Genomic DNA, 12,349 nt, shown 5'->3' with positions numbered 1-12,349 from the left:
AATTAGTAGATGCCGATTAGATTTTGGTCTTCAAGCTTTAAGTAGTGTCTAGTGGCTCATAAGTTTAATTTGGACTTTTCCAAATATGTTCGGCTCATTAAGTCATCAACGTCTATGCTAAGCATGATACAACCATGAACACATATTTTTGCTTACCATCCTAAATTAGAACCGAAGAGCTTTTCTAAAATGTCTCAAACTCATCTATATAGCTAGAAGTTTGTTAATTCTTGAATTAACTCCATTAATTTAACATCAGATTATTACAAACAACGTCTTTTCATTGAATATACTATAGAAACACTGGATTAGAAAAGGTCGTTAATATTAAAGCATTTATTTTGGTATCGCGATGAATATTAAAAAAGTCAAGAAATTTTTAAAACAATATATATGATATATCTCAATAGCATTTATCAATCCTACCGTTGGATACGATCTTAAATCAACTCATCAAACCCAAAATACTTCTCAACTTTAATATTGAGTCAAAGAACAATAAGACAACTTACAACTTTAGAAGACTAGTTGTGTGGAAATTTTCAAAAATGAAATAAAAATAAGTATTATTATTATTTTGTAGAAACTTAAGTTGACTCTTGGATTTTGTTCACTATATATATGTTTATATCTCAAAAGAAATAGTCACAAAACCGAAGTTATGGCATCAAAGCTTCTACTATTCGGTCTACTACTATCTTCTCAGGCTCACAGGTATCACTCTTTTGTTTATCATGTAGACAACGAACAAATTATTCAATATCGTAATTAAGCATAACAAACATCTTTGAGTGCATACGAATTCAAACATGTCAGATTAGCCGCTACATCATATTTTTACCCATTCAAAAATTAATATACATATATAAATACGTTATACAGTTTTCAGCGTATGTTATTGATTCTGAATGTATACATATATGATATATGTTTAATCAATATTATTTTCATTTGGTGCAAAACAGATGCAAATGTAGGGGTGTGCAATGGTCGTCTCGGTAACAATTTTCCAAATGAACAAGACACGGTAACCCTTTACCGAAACAACCGCATATCCAATATGCGAATCTATGATCCAAATCAAGCCACACTTACCGCACTTCGTGGAACCGGTATCGTACTCATGGTCGATGTTCCTAACCACCGTCTTCAGTCGCTCAATGATCAGAATCAGGCAAATATATGGGTTAGTGAGAACATCCAACGTTACCCGAATGTCAACTTCAAGTACATCGTGGTTGGAAACGAAGTCGATCCAGATAATGAAAGTAGGCAATATATGAGTTTTGTACTCCCCGCCATGCGAAATGTCCATAACGCCCTTAGAGCCGCTCGCCTAAATGACCGCATTAAGGTGTCAACCGCAACCTACACCGGTCTATTGAGAGACACCTATCCACCAAGCAATGGTGCATTTAAAGTGCCAGGGTATATTTAGCCAATAATTAGATTTCTAGTAGATAACAACTTGCCAATGCTAGCCAATATCTACCCTTACTTTGGTTACCTTGGTGGCCCTAACAAAAATTTAAAATATGCGTTGTTTACTGCACAAGGAAACGTAGTGACCGATAAAAATAACGGTTTACGATATTCGAACCTTTTTGATGCCATGTTAGACGCTCATTACGCGGCTCAAGCACATCTTGGAGGGGGGAGTTTGGAAATTGTAGTGTCCGAGAGTGGATGGCCTTCGGCGGGTGGTGAGGCAGCAAACGTAGGAAATGCTGGAATTTACTATAAGAATCTGATCGAGCACGTTAAAAGTGCACCGGGTACACCATTGATGCCCAGAAAAGTTATCGAGACATATTTGTTTGCGATGTTTGATGAGAACAACAAACCTGGAGAACCGACGGAGAAAAATTTCGGGATTTTCAACCCGGTTAGTAGAAACTTGAAGTATGATTTGAGGTTCGATTAAAGAAACTCAACATTTGGGAAAATAGTGTGATACGTTGTTACTTGATATTGATTAAAGGAAAAATAAGTGTTTGGTTATGTATTAAATCGTTGAGCACTTTTAATATGTACACAATGATGATCATAAATCTCATAATATTTATAGTATTTACAATTACTATCGAGTTTGAGATTGAACTCGGCGTCATTGAGCACTGTCTGACTTTTCAATTTTTACACATATTAGAGCTGTTTTAGATGTGTATTCGACCGTATAAAATGCTGCCATATAGATTGTGACGAGAACAAAACCATCTATATGGTGTTAATTTTTAACTGGACACAATTACCGTCACGCTTTGGGTTATCACATTAAACATATTACAAAACAGTCATGTTTAGGTTAACTTGTTTAACTCTTTAGTTAAACAAGTCATGTTCATTTTGATTTGTTTCACTTAAAATTTACTCGTTTAAAATTAAAATATGAAACTATTTATCACCAATTTGTTGGTGGTTTTAGTGTTATTGGATTAACTTGTCGATGGAGGAAATAACGTTAAGAGATTAAACGAGTTAGGTGACGCGGGAGTGTGGGCTTGTTTAACAATAATGTTATTTGGGTTTTATACTTGGGTAATAAGTGGGCTTATAATTAATTATTTAGGCTTATGTGAGATATGGGAATTGATTTATAGGGGAAGGTTCATGTGCATTTTAATCTTAACATGAGAACGTAGGAAATAATAATAATTTATAAAAAAATGAGAACGTAACAAACAATACCAACTACAATACCAATCTACATAAACAATGATTTATAATAACAAATAAAAAAACCTAAAAAATACAACAAAATAATCAAAATCAAGAACAAAATAATAACAGCAAATACCAACAAATATTTTTAACAGCAAAAGAAAAAATCTAATAATAACAACAAAATATAAATCAGCAAATACTTATAACGTCTCATAATCGAAAACTGACAAATATGAACAAAAAATAACAACAAACACCTATAAAAATAAACCTAATAATAACAACAAATTGGTTCTCACTGTTTTCATGTTAAGAATAAAATGTATTTGATCCTGTTTCTTGATTTATATATGTCGATGTTTTCATTCTCTGCATTGGAACATCGTCTCCTCATCGAATACACAGAACAGGGAAGACGGTTACTTCTCTCTGATTCTTCATCACAGATTCTTCAAAATCCAATTCCAACTACAGAAAATCTATATCTTATCCGATAAATCATTGCGTGTAACCCGCAAATAGGTTTATCTGAAAGTGATTCACGATTCGGAGATTAATCCAGGCAATTGTTCAATAAACCAAGATTGAAATCATTTTTACATGTTTGCATTATTGATCGAATTCATCCTCCGTGTACGCAATTATACAACAAAGATAAACCTATTTATTGAATAATTGAATTAGAAGAAACAGGTTGTTTATCAAATTGTTTTAAGAAATCGATCAAGAGTGGGATATGTTCAAGAATCTGATTGATCAAAAATCTGGATTTTTTTTTTTTTTTTTTTTTTTGAAATTGTTTGTGGTCAACAATCATTGAGTCAGAATTCAAGAACTTAATCAAGTTTTACATACAATTGAATTATTATATCATTGAGTCAGTATTATATCTATAATGGTTTTGAAACATCCCTTTCATATGGAAGTATTATATCCATTTATTGAAAATATAATAAAGGGTTTTTGAATATTTCAGTTAAAAAAAATAAAAAAATTCTGACTTCTGGTTCTTGAATTAATCTGGAAGGGTTATTTGATGGAGACTTAAATATACGGGGTGTGACTTGCTGTTAAACAAAAATCAAAATCAAGTTGGAATAAAGTTTGGATTTAATTCACCAATATTGAATATCGAAATCATGGAATAAAGTTAGAATAAATTTGGGTTATCATTTTAATCAGTAATTGTTATTGGTCACTATAAGTTGGAATATTATTCTTATTCAATGGTGGATTATATTGTTAAAACCAATTGGAAAAGAATGAAAAAGTTTTACTATTTTGTTTTGCATTGGAAAATAAGAACATAATAGTTTTCATTAATTAACTAATAAATTCGAAATGAGCATTTTGTTGTATTAAACATGATTTCACAATCGAAAAATTACTCTTTTGAATTCGAATCAATCACGTATCATGTGAATTTAATGATTCAAATTCGAATTTCATTATTAATAAAGACACTATTTGGTTTTACAGAAATAAAAGAAAACTGCTTAAAATCGTAATATGATTAATTAATCATCATTTGGTCTTTGAGACAATCATCTTCTAAAAGCGGAGAGCCAATATGGATGGTTTTTCTGAAAATCCTAGAGAGGAAAAGTTTTGAACTAATAAGTATTTCACTTTATATGAACTGCTAAGTTGTTTTATTGGAGATCTGGCAAGCCAATACATAGGAAAGATAGTCGAATGAAGGAGTTGAAACAAGTCTAACGTGGCTGGTCCAAATGGGTCGAAAGACCCGAATTGGTACACACATGGGGTTAATGGGACATGACCCGAGTAACAATTAGCTCATTAGAAGTATACAAGTTGGAAAACCCTTTGCGGTGTGAAACAAATGACACTCGATCTTCGAGTTTGTTATTGGACTCGAAAAGTCTAATGGTTTTAAAATAATTCGGTGAAGAATTATTTTTGGTTTATTTCTTATTACTAATATTTACAGGATGACATGCTTGCATGGTGGGTAGACTCGGGTGATACGAGTCATATATGCAAGGATCTGAAATGGTTTGAAGAATTTGAACCGGTTGAAGACTTGTATTTACTTGTGGAAATCCTTTTGTTTTGGATTATGTGTTGTAAGTTTCAGGGATTAAAAAGAACCTATTGTCTTGGTTGTTTTAAATAATTTATGGTTTTAAGCAGGTTATTAGGTCAGATAAATTTAAACTAAATATTAATGTTGTATTTGTTATTGAATATGTTTGTATGTCATAATCATTTCAAAGCATGGTAGACTATATGTATATATTGTGACATGGCAGATAGGTCATGTGAATTATTTTGGAGTGAAAAGAAAAATAGAATCTTAAAGGAAATAATTGATTCCTTGTTATCTTACTCAGGTTTGAGTGACTGATTAGACAAAGAAATTATTATATTCTAGTTTTGATATAAAGGATCCAGTGGATGTTGATGTTATCCTAGGTAAACAATTGTATAGATGATTCGATTTCATTATATTGAGAAAGTATTTAAGAAACTTAATCAGTTTGATTGTTCTTTGGTTAGCACTCCTATATATAGATCCTAATATCAAGTTTGTGCCTAATCAATGTGATTTTATTTCACAATTAGAGTACTCAAAGTTAATTGGATATATGATGTATGCTATGATTTGCACAAAGACTTACATAGTTTCTGTTGTGGGCAATTTGAGCAGATATGCTAGTAATCCTAGTGCTCAACACTAGCAAGTAGTAAACAAACTGTTTAACTATGGATGCGTATTCTCTTTTGGAGAATGCTTCATTTCTTAGGTAATTAAGGAATGAATTTGCATCACTTGACAATGGAATGCGAGTTTCTAGCATTTGCAACAACCAATAAAAGTGGATGAATGGCTAAAAAACTGGATTCATAAAATTCTATTGTGGTGAAACCGATATCACCAAAATCTATCAGGTGTGATAGTGATGACTATGTCAAAGGTATAATGGAAAGTCTAGACGGTTATATATTGTACAATGCAATGTGTGATATCAGTTGGTTTGTAATATATGAGTATAATTTGGCTGATGATCTAACAAAAGAGTTAGGAAGAGATCTCGCGAACGTATCAGTCATGGGGATGAGTTTGAAGTCCATACTTTAATATTCTTTGTCAAGACACCCAATTCTCATCTAATACAACGTTAGATGCTGAATTCAATGCGGAAAGCTTGCCATAGAGATATTGGAACACAATATCATAAACATCCCAAGGTTTGTGTTCGGACCCCAAGATAAAGAAGGTTGAAGTATAGCTTCTTAATAGTTCATTGATAAATTGCAGTGCGAGTGCGAGAATAATGAACTACCTATAAGAATATGAAGTTTAGCCGCTTCAAGAAGCGTTGGACTTGAGCTTTGATATATTCTTTGAAGGATTAGGACACAGGCTAGTAAAATATAGTGTCGAGTGGAATTTGGATTTATAAGCATATGTGTATTTTACCTTCAAGTATTCAAATGAATATCAAGGGTTCAATCCATAGGACACCCCGATATTCGAATATTTGGATCGTGTAATTTACTAAGATGAAAATTCAATCCGTATGACATTTTCATTTATGCATACGTTTGCGTTTCTGTGACGATGGTTAAGTTAATCATGGATATCGCTATAATAGGGGAGGATTGTTGGTTATTTTAGTGTTACTGGATTAACTTGTCGATGGAGGAAATAACGTTAAGAGATTAAACGAGTTAGGTGACGCGGGAGTGCGGGCTTGTTTAACAATAATGTTATTTGGGCTTTGTTATTTGGTTTTATAATTGGGCTTAAGTATAATAATAAGTGGGCTTATGATTAGTTATTTGGGCTCATGTGAGATATGGGAATTGATTTATATATGTCGATGTTTTCATTCTCTGCATTGGAACATCATTTCCTCATTGAATACACAGAACAGAGAAGACAGTTACCTCTCTCTGGTTCTTCATCACAGATTCTTCAATCTGGTTCTTCATCATAGATTCTTCAAAATCCAATTCCAACTACAGAAAATCTCTGTCTTATTCGATAAATCATTGCATGTAACCCGCAAATAGGTTTATCTGAAAGTGATTCACGATTCAGAGATTAATCCAAACAATTGTTCAATAAACCAAGATTGAAATCATTTTTACAGGTTTGCATTATTGATCGAATTCAGCCTCCAGGTACGCAATTATACAACACAATTCATAGTGCATTTTTTTAACATATTAATTATTAAATAACTTGGTTATGAACGAGTTAAATCGAAGAGTTCAAAAGTTATATTTGTTTTAATGTTAATCTATCTCTAATCATTTTTACATTTTTTTCATTGGAACCCTATAAAAGTATTTTACTCTTGAATCTACTATAAAAAGTTTCGCACGAGTAGATTACAAACGCAAATTTCGAATCAAATTAGAGGCGATGGATAAAATTATTTACTACGGTGACTTCTTTAGCAGTTATACTAATTATCCGTAAGTGAATAAGCCTTCTGTTGAAAGTACACAATTTAATGTTGCAAACTTTGAATAAAATAAGATTCGTTTAATCTGGTTGTTTTATCATTAATGCGAGGGTTAAAATGACTTTTGTCAATAAGCTCAGGGACTAAAGTTGTGCATCAGTGAAAGTGTTGTGTCAAAGTTGTGGATGCTGTGGAAGCTCATGGACTGAAGCTATAACTCTTGAAAGCTTAAAGACTAATTCTTCCATACATGAGAAGTTTACTAAGCGTATATATGATGATCCAGAGAGCTGAGAGCTTGTTTACACGCTATTATTATGCTCAAACGCTCTCTCGGTTCAGCTTTACCCGCTCGTTCATATTATTTCTTGTTTGTTCATATGAGTCTTTTCCACCGATTGTCTTGTTCAGTTACTCTATAAATTCAAAGTTCGTGTTGTTTTTGAGTATATGGTGTTGTATCAAGTGGATTTCTTAATGAATGGTTTAAGTTGTAAAATGTTGATTGTTTCAAAGTTTAATATAGTTTGAGGTATTTGATTCCTTTTTTAATATTGATATTGATGAATTCTTGACACATTTAAATTAAAGAACTCTTTACCCAGGCTCGGTTTCTTTGTTGTCCTTCACTGATTGATCATCGACTGAAACCCATTGTCAAGAAAGCTTTTTGATTTGTAGCGTATTATTTTATGTGGGGAGTTGTTTGATTCAACAAACAAACAATATCTTTCATACTTCATAGTATTAATCTGGGCCGTCTAGGAGATTTTGGGTGCCCGAAATAGGTACCAACGAAAAGCCCGTAAATAATTGTTTTTTTCATTTGAAATTCGACAAAAAAAATGTTAACAATAAACAAAAACAGAGTTATTGTAGCAACAAACGGAAACAAAAGTGTTAATCGCATCCCCTACTTTTTCTAAACAAACCTATTGAGAGCTTAAGTGGTTAAAAACAACCTATTAAAGGGCTGACTTACCCATCTTTTATTGTGTTTGTATATAACATTTTTAAAAATTTTAGGGTCTCTCTCAATATTGGTACTTTAGCAGTGACCGAGGCCCGCCTAACCTCGAAAATGGCTCTGATATCAATATATCAAAACCCATACTGTTAGATATGTCCTCAAGCCGATTTATTAAAACCAAATAGTTTTCAACTAGAAAATTGACTCCAAGAATAAGAAGACAGCTTAAAACTGTCCAGATACGTGGAAAATTTTCAAAAGTTGTTTCACTGGTTGTTGTTATTATTATTATTATTATTATTATTATTATTAAAAAATAAAGTTGATTCATGAATTTGGTCCATATATATATGGCTAGATCTTAAATAAAATATTTCATATGATTTAAACCAATCATAATTCATCCATTTAGATATGTCCTCGAGTCTATTCATAGAGACCAAATACTTTTCGACCAAAAATTGACTCAAAAGAGTAATAAGACAACTTAAAACTTTAAAAGTTTGTGTGGAAAATTTCCAAAACTTGTTTCACGGGTTATTTAAATAAAACTTGATTTTTTTTATATTGAATACAAATAGATATTATTATTATTATTATTATTATTTATGAATTTTCTCTCTATATTTTGTGTGCCAACCATTTACAAAAATAAAATAACATTGATTTCCATTATAAGAGCATTCACATCTCATCCCCTAAATCTATGTGAGGAGAGTATGTAAATTATAGGGTGAGGTTTTGAGTGTAAATTATAGGGTGGAGAGAAAAATGTAGTGATTTTTTTGTAAATTTGGGGAAACATTTGGGGAACATTGTTTGCCCCTATTTATTTTTTAATATTTGTTGGATTAGTTGTGAGTAAAGGAGAGAGAAAACTGTAATGATAAAGGTATAAAAAATATTATTTAATTGAATATGAGAGAGAAATGTAGTGTTTTTTAATGTAATTAAAGAGATAATGATGAGGAATGGGATAAGAATGCTCTAATTCAAATTATTATAATGTGACATATATTTCACAAAAACAGTTGCATCAGACGAAGTTACATTAGACCTAATACAACATTTATGTTACCTCATGCAACTTTTATTCAAAGAGTGAGATTTTGAAAATGTTGCAGTTGATAAAAAATCGTTCTCAAGCATATCTGAAACGATTTAAAATATAAGATCTTAAAGGTTACAATTCCGACTCGTTCTCAAGCACGACCCAAAAAATATTAATACTTAGTGACAGATATCTACCAAAATTTTCCAACCCCGATAAAAAACATTCTTAGGTATGCAATAGTTTGTGGGTTCAATTAACTATAAATATTAATTATTAAAGGATCACCACAAAGAAGAAGAATATCGGACCTTCAAATTTGTCTAGGTTTTATGGGTGAATAAGGGTGTTCATGTTGGATTTAATGGTCGGTTCGGGTCAAGTCAACACGGACCGACCCGAATGCGACCTGGTATGAGTTACACCGGAGGTAACGGAAGCATAAACCCATTTAAATGTTAATTGGGCCCAACACAATCAACTAGGTGGACTGGATGTTGGTTAAAGGCTTTGTTTGGTTAATTGGGCTCAAGCCCAATTGGTTTAACTTGATTAAACCCTAATAACCTTATATATATAGTATAAGATGATATTACTTATACACAACCTTAAAAACCACAAACCCTAGCTGCTGCGTATTATCCGGCGCCGCTTTTCCGGCGAGTCCTTCCGGCCGCCGCAAACCACGCACAGCCACCACCATTCATCCCTCGGTCACCACAACCACCACCGCCGTCTAATACCAGCTGCTGGTGTCACTGCAACTTCAGCTGCCCACGTTTTTCTGGCGATCTGGTTCTTCTCCGGCGAACACGTTTTTCCGACGAACCATTTCCGGCGACCTGAAGCTGTTGGCTAGTTGCTGCTGTTGTTCTCTGCTGTTCGCCGTCCTCTACAGCCACCGGATCTGAGCTATATCACCCGCTAGCCGCCGCCATACCACTTGCCGGAATCCGCCGCCGCCGCCGGATTTTCGTTGGGTTTTGTTGATTGTGTATCATCTAGCTTGCTTCGTTATCCTTCGGTGTCTTCCCGGTTTCGATAACCGAGGTATATCGACAAACTATAAACTATGGTTGTTTATTTTCGTTTATCGTGCTCGTATTGTTGTAATCGGATCCGGGTTCGAGTTTCGGTTTTTGGTTCGTTTTATCGTTTATATTCCGCTGCGTTTTTATAACTCGTTTATATATTTGATTATTAATATTGATTAATAACTATTAAACAAAATCATTAACTAAAACGGGTTAGAAAGGTTTGTCCATTTTCGTTCCGAACCACCGTTGAAACCCAACAGTGGTATCAGAGTCGCGGTTACAACGTACGAGTCGATACCGGTTCGCTTAAACCGGATCTACATCTTAAACTTTTAAATCGTTTAAATTTTTGATCTAGATTTATTTTCGGGTGATTTTGAGTTGGTCAAAGTTTTGTTTATTTTATTTGACCAAGTCAAAACGACCCGAAATTTTATTTATTTTGAATATGTAAATCCGGCCCCGACCTATGTGTTTGTTTGGTTGTGTTTGTTGTTTGAGCTTGTTTTGGTCATATGGTTGGTTCAAAAGTTGTAAAAAGGTTATTATTTAACTTTCGGTTTTCTTTTGGCCATAAAAATGGTTCAAATTTGTAATAGGACAAATTATTGTTAGTTTATAAATTTGTAATTAAGAAGACGCGAAGATAACCGAGGACGAGCTCGATGACTTCTTGGAGTTAGTGGGAGTTCGGGCAAGATGACGGGATGCACGAAGAAGTCCATCCTTGTGGTTGTTTTGTGTTGTGAACCCCTTGACCCGATTGGTCTCCCTAATTGGTTCTAGCGAGACCGATCACCTTTTGGCCATAAGGATTTACATATTATTGTTATTTGCTATTTGTGGTTGCTTGGATTGTTTATAATAGGATTATAATATCACTGACCTAATACCAAATAAATTTGAAAATAAACATTTTATTAACCAATTATGTTTTGCAAATTAAAAAAAAAACATTTTGATTTCCAAAACTAATAACTTAATAGATTTTATATTAACTTAAAATTGGTTGGTCATATCGCGACAAACTTAGTTTTTAATAGGTTATCTAAAACTAAGTGTCCTGAGAGATGAAAGGGTTCATCTATTCTTCCCGATAATAAATACAGTAAAAATTGACTTTTACTCTATTTGATAATTTTAAAATTAATCCCAATTTTAAAAACCAATAGTTTATGCGAATCCTACTACAAGTCACACTTGAGGCATACTGTGAAATTTCGAGTGTTTGGAGCTACAGCACCGTACTTGTTTTCTAGCCTATCCCATCAAGGTGAAAGCGTTTCGTTGACACATCCGGCGCTTTCGCAAGTCACGGTACTAGGACAACTATTACTTTACTCTCCTGTAACGTGCTAAAGTTGTCTGGAGACTTATAGTGGGCAAAGATGAGGCTAAACGTATCTATATAGACAATCGTTGTCTCTATAGACCACATAACCGAGAGTTGTGCTTTATTCACAATTGACAATCGTTGTCAGTCTGCCTAACCACTTATTAATGTTGTGTGCTACAGCTGCCTTTAATAACTGGAAGCCAGATTCTCATACTCCTAATTAATTAATTAATGTTATTGGGTCATTAATAATAGGACTACAACGTCGAAAATACTAATTAAATTTACTTTTGCTTAATTAATCAGATGTCGTCAAACGAATACTCACCCTACGCCCTTAAGACTATCCTTGAGAAGGATAAACTGAACGGTACCAACTTCATCGAATGGCACCGCAACTTGAGACTTGTTCTGACCATGACAAAGCGTCTGTATGTTCTCGATGGACCAGTTCCAACCGAGCCTGAAAACAACACAGCCGCTGCACAAAAAGTTCTTGACAAGCATAAGGATGACTAGGCTGAGGTCTCCTGTATTATGCTAGCCACCATGACTTCTGAGCTTGCTAAAGGCTTGGAAGACTTTGGTGCCTATGAGATGCTTGAGCAACTCAAGGGCATGTTCCAGAAACAAGCCCGTCAAGAACGTTTTGACACCATGAAACAACTCATCAGTTGCAAGATGGCAGAGGGGTCTCCCGTCAGTGCACATGTTCTTAAGATGAAGGGGCACATCGATCAGCTTAAGAAACTTGATTATCCCCTGCCCGATGAGATGGCAGCTGATTTCATCCTCAACTCTCTCCCCAAATCATACGACCAGTTCGTAATGAATTTCAACATGAATGGT

General features: G+C 33.7%; 1 pseudogene; it reads left to right on the top strand.

Moving 5' to 3' along the window:
* The first annotated feature begins 812 nt into the window (after nucleotides 1-812).
* Nucleotides 813-1,985, top strand: LOC143631672 (glucan endo-1,3-beta-glucosidase, acidic pseudogene; annotated as a pseudogene).
* The last annotated feature ends 10,364 nt before the right edge of the window (nucleotides 1,986-12,349 follow it).

Source organism: Bidens hawaiensis, unplaced genomic scaffold (genome assembly GCF_021521415.1).
Source record: "Bidens hawaiensis isolate Kalapana, Puna unplaced genomic scaffold, B.hawaiensis_p1.1 tig00006190_1, whole genome shotgun sequence".
NCBI lineage: Eukaryota > Viridiplantae > Streptophyta > Magnoliopsida > Asterales > Asteraceae > Bidens > Bidens hawaiensis.
Note: the sequence above shows the minus strand (reverse complement) of the source record. Positions and strands in the feature narration are given on the sequence as shown.